Source organism: Brassica oleracea, chromosome C9 (assembly GCF_000695525.1).
Source record: "Brassica oleracea var. oleracea cultivar TO1000 chromosome C9, BOL, whole genome shotgun sequence".
Taxonomy (NCBI): Eukaryota; Viridiplantae; Streptophyta; class Magnoliopsida; order Brassicales; family Brassicaceae; genus Brassica; species Brassica oleracea.
The window spans coordinates 15,856,736-15,862,382 of record NC_027756.1 but is presented as its reverse complement, the minus strand read 5'-3'; the positions used below and the strand labels follow the sequence as shown (position 1 = coordinate 15,862,382).

At 38.3% G+C, this 5,647-nt stretch overlaps 2 pseudogenes; both read right to left on the bottom strand.

Annotated features, from left to right (window-relative positions):
- Nucleotides 1-1,060: 1,060 nt before the first annotated feature.
- LOC106314023 lies at nucleotides 1,061-2,528 on the bottom strand (annotated as a pseudogene).
- A 1,105-nt stretch (nucleotides 2,529-3,633) lies between these two features.
- LOC106317112 lies at nucleotides 3,634-5,403 on the bottom strand (annotated as a pseudogene).
- Nucleotides 5,404-5,647: the final 244 nt, after the last annotated feature.

Genomic DNA, 5,647 nt, shown 5'->3' with positions numbered 1-5,647 from the left:
AAAAGAGCTAGATTAAATTCATGGATCATACGGAAACCAATTCCTCCCTCCTCTAGGTGCACACATCTTTTCCCATTTTGCCCAATGGATTCCTCTTTTTGGAGGATTCGAGCTCCACCAGAACTGTGCAATGGCACTTGCTAGGTTCTCACATATATCCAAAGGAAGCAGAAAGCTGGACATGACATAGGTCGGAAGAGCTAGCAATATTGATTTAATCAAAACCTCCTTTCCTCCCTTCGATAACCATCTACCAGTCCAGCCATTCACTCTGTGTAGGAGCTTGTCCTTTAAGAAAGAAAATAATTTACACTTTGATCCACTGATGTCCTCTGGGATTCCTAAGTATGAGCCCATCCCACCTTCATTTTGTATACCAAGAGTATCCTTGATTTGATGCCTATCATTCGCTGGAACCCTTTTACCGAAGAGTAATGAGGATTTGTCAAAATTAATACGTTGATTTGATGCTTTCTCATATTTCCTTACTACTTTCATAATTTCTTCACATTCACGGGGCTCCGCCTTGCAAAAGAAAAGGCTATCATCAGCAAAAAGAAGGTGAGATACCGAGGGGCAAGCACGAGCGGCTCGCATCCCCGTTATCTTCCCTTGATTCTCTGCTTGATTAAGAAGGCTAACGAGGGCTTCCGTGCATAGAATAAATATGAAAAGAGACAAAGGATCTCCTTGTCGTAAACCTCTCACAGGGACAATGTTACCCCTCGGTTCTCCATTCATGACGACTTTATACTTGACTGAGGTAATGCATCGCATAATCCAGTCAATCCACATTTCTGAAACACCCATCTTCCTCATGACTGCCTCAATGAATGACCACTCCATCCTATCATATGCTTTGCTCATATCTGTTTTTATGGCCATTCGTTTAACCCGTCCTCCCGGTTTAGTTCTCAAAGCGTGGAACATCTCCTGAGCTATCATGATATTATCTATAATCTGTCTACCAGCAACGAAGGCTGACTGGGTCTCTGATATCCGCTGTGGAAGAACCTTCTTCAATCTTTGGCATAAGACCTTAGATACTATCTTGTAGCTGACATTGCATAAACTGATAAGTCTAAACTTTGATCTTCTGACCTTCAACGACCATGAAATCATAATTTTGTATGATCTCCACAGCTACCATCTTCATCTGTAAAAGAGCTATATGTTTACCCAAGCAAGTTCTTGGACCTGAGTTAAAAACCAAGAACTTGGATGAAGGTTCATGTTTGAGCCCTCCATTCTCTGAAATCCATCTCTCTGGTTTAAACTTTGATGCGTCTTCTCCCCATACAGATCTCATTCTACCCAATGCGTAGATACAGATCACAATCTTTGATTCTGCTTCAACTCTGTGCCCGCTTGGAAGCACATCTGACTTTGAAGGACACTTGTGGTTGAAGGGAACCGGTGGGTAGAGTCTCATTGATTCCGACAACGCAGCGTGTAGATACACAAGCTTCTCACGATCTGTCGGATCAAACTTTGCGTTGATCTCTTGTCGGATCTTGGTCATAACTTGAGGATGCTTAGAAAGAAGCCAGAAGAACCAAGTGTGAGCTGAGCTTGAGGTGTCCCTTCCTGCTACCAATAGACTCAAAACAACGTCTCTTACAAACTTATCGTTACTAGGTTTCAACAGCTTATATTTGGCTGTATCTGCATTCAAATAGTATGTATGTTACTGCGTTGATAGTTTGCTCTTTTTTCCCGCCACTTTTCTCTTCTTTTCTTCTTGTTGATATAATCTTTGCAAACATACTGTTGAAAAACTCCGAAGCAGTTCTCATCTTCCTCTCAACTCCAACACCAATCAAGTTTTGAAGCCTCCACAAGATCACCGGTTTGAGATGTCTATAGATGATAGCTTCTTCAGCGAAGTCCGCAGCTTCACCAAACTCATATCCGGGAATTTCAGTGGATAGAGACATTTGATCATAACCAGTCATCAAAATGGAGGCAGTATCAAACATGAATCTCTGGAACACATCTTGTAAGTCTATGACAACGTTTTCCTCAGCAGCTTGATCAAGTAATGGAACAAGATCATTCTTTAACTTACTTGTAGTGCTACTTACTGTGAGCTTCAGGAAGCTCTGATGGTGGAATAAGGCGTGACCTGACTTCCTCAGATCCTCCCATAACTCCATATCAGCTGCTGCAATTCCATCTCCCAAGATATCAAAGATCTTCTTGAATTCAGGTCCTTTAGGGTAATTCGGAAAGTTTGAGCTGAGCATGTGATTGATATTCCTTGGATCAACAGTGAACAACATGTCTGTTCCACTATACCAAGGCCCTTTGAAAGCGAAAGTCATATCGTTGGCCTCATGAACCTCAGAAAGCCAATCAAAAATTCGAGGGATATTGAAGAGTATTCCAGGAAGCATCCCAAGGAAAGGCCAGTTCTTCAGCAAAGCCACATTGTGAGATTTCTTGCAAAGAAAGAAACATTGGAATACAAGGAAGAAAATGAATGCTATGAAGACTCCAAATAAGCCTATCATAGCCATTTTTACACAAAAGGATTTAATGAGTTTAGATACAGAAATTTTAGTTCATTTGGTTTGCTATATATAACATGTACAAGTAAAAATTTTGTGGTTGGCAGATTGAATGCAGAATTTAATCGTTGGCAAACTTGTCAAGTATAAGGTCCACCAACTATTTTAATTATTTTTGTCTTGTATATATCAAGTACGTTTTGAATAATTCAAATTTCATAGCCAAATCATTGCTAGTTCCGATGCATATCTTACTGGACTAACTTAGTCCATTATAATATCTCTAATTAATTGAATTCAAGCAACAAATATCTATCTTATCCCAAAGAATGATAGATCACACACCTCTATAGTAGGTTTAGATGAATGACTAACCTACCCTTTATACATATATATTCTACTAAACTTTTCCTCGAATCAGTTTTTGATATTAAAGATCTAGGTGAGCTAAAATAATTCCTATGAATTGGAGTATGCTGTTTTTTAAAAAATCTCTTCTTATCCCCAAAAAGTGCATTATTGATCTTTTAAATGAGGTAGGGAAAGAAAGCTCTTCTTATCCCCAAAACGTACATTATTGATCTTTTAAATGAGGTAGGGAAGCTCGGAGATAAGCCAACAAAGAAAGATAGAAGAAGTCTTTTTGTAAGGATGTCTGCAAACGGGAGTCAAGAGTGCGCATGAAAAACTTTAACATGTCACATAGCTACCTTTTCACGTACAGTGGAGATAACTTAAACTGATGTTGCTTGCAAGATAAAATGAACTGATGTTGTCACAGAACACAAGAGTGGCGTTTTGAGCAGCAAATTTCTTAGAAAAAGCAGCAACAGAGATCAAACAGAGCCAAGACTTGCGCAGTTGAAGGCTTGAAGCCCATGAAAAATTGTACCTTGAAGATATCTGATAATCTTGTTAAAATGGTGGAAGCTGAGGATTATGCATATACAATTAGGACGTGTAAAAAAGTAAGAAATTGCAGAGACTTAATTAAAACGAAAAAGATATAGCTCGATCAAAGAAGATGAACACTGATGGTTTTATTTATTTCTATTGAAGTAGTTTCGTTTCTTTGCATGCTTACTACTATAACTAAATCAGGTGCACCTGAAACAAATTCCTCTCTTATCAGTAGAATTAGCAAATTAATAAAATTGTTGAATGGCCCAACACTAGAAACCCATGATACATAATATAACACCACTCGATCATTTCAGCACAATGGAGACCTTATTTTTGTGAGAAAGTGTAAGAGCGATTTGAGACAGCTCATCATAATTTGATGTATTAAGGCAACTCCTCAACTGGAGAACCAATGTCTCTAGTGTTCTTGTGTTTCGCTGCAAAAGTTCCATGAAGGAAGCCACGAGATCCGGCTTTGCAGCTTTAAACGCTGACTTAGCAGGAAAGATCAGGTCTTGTGGCTCCATGTAGCGATTAACATATTTCTCCTGCAAAACAAACAAAGTTTTTTTTATATAAATAAAAACAAACAAAGTTATCAGCATGCAAACTAAAAAATCTTTATATATTAGCCAAAAAAAGTGAAGGAGATGCTTTTTTATTTGCTTGTACTTTGTAATATAGCAAGGAAAGGATAGTAAAATTTACCACTGAGCAGTTCCAATCTTAAGTTTTGTAAAAAACAATTTTCTTTAATTCAGGTGAGTTTTGTAGCAGCTTTGCTATACCAAGAACCGCAGATCGCAAAATTGTTGTTTTAAGAGTCAACGTTTTGACCTTAAACGTCGGGAAATGAACACCACTGAACTCGGCAATAGATAGCATCTAGTAATAAGAATGACAAAGAGATAGTGAATACCTCTCACCAAAAGAAAAACCAAAGCAAACAGTTAATCATAAAACTACTTAGCTAGCATATGTTTATAATAAACATAGCGAGTTCTAAGCATTAATGATTTAAAGGATGCAAGATTTAATGTCAACATACCTGAAGAAAGCTAAGCCCAACAGTAAGGTTCTCAACGTTCTGCAACTTTTCTAGCATCGTTTGCATCATCACTTGGTAATCATGCTTTGAGGGATCCTTCGAGGGATCATCTTGAGTACACCAGAATCGAGGTAAGAAATAGATAGTGTCTATGTTAGCTTCTATTAAAGAGGAGGAGACATCAACTAAACTATATTTTTGCGTAAAATCTATCATTCTCAAGTAATGGATATGAGGAGCCACTATATGACATTTTCTTGGAGAAGAATTGAAGAATTCTAAATCCAGTCGTCTAAGGCGCGGTGATTCACTCAGATCAAGACAAGAAAGTGAACAAGACTGCAATGTCAAGCATTCCAGCATTGGAGAACCAGACAGAACCTTAATAAAAGATTCATCGAGTGAACAGTTCCTCAAAGACAAGTTCTGAAGTGATGTCCAAGAAACGGTGCATTTGGGTCTAATATAGTTCCATGAATCCAAGATGAGTTGCTTTAGGGATGAATTACTGAAGAAGAAATCTGGAAAAACGTAGTATGCATTCAATACCAAAGAAAGCTTCTCCACGTTGGGGGAGATTGCAAACTTGATCAAGCTATCAACGTGGTGACTCCTTTCGCTGGCTTCGGATGTTTCTCTGTCAACGTAGAGATGGAATCTCATGATTTTTGGGGCAGTGTAGCTGGCTAGGGTTTCGTGAATCGATTCAAGAGATGATTTGTGATGGGGAAAAGAGAGATAAGGTGTCTTGTACCACACATGCCTCCAACGTTTGGACAAGACGCTAGTTGTGATGGCTACCTTGGTCGGAACAAAGGAGAAGATATGGTGGAGCATCTCGTCTGGTAGAGAGCTGATTGAGTCTACACCGCCAAAGAGGTTGCTAGGGTTTTGTGCACCCGCACGGGCGTTACTTTCCTCCTTCGGTGGTGGTTCTTCCATGGCCGTTCGGATTTCGATCAATCCTGAATTTTTTTTTCTGTGTTAAATAAGATATTTCAATCAACCTCTTATGTAAAAAAAAAAAATTCTTAATAATCCAATTCACCAGATTTATTTCTTAATTGTCCCGATTGCACCGGATTTATTTCTTAATTAATTCACCAGATCCGAATTTATATTTTTAAATTTTTCGATTTTAAATGGTTGTCTAAATTTGTTATTTATAATGATTTAAGTATGAAAT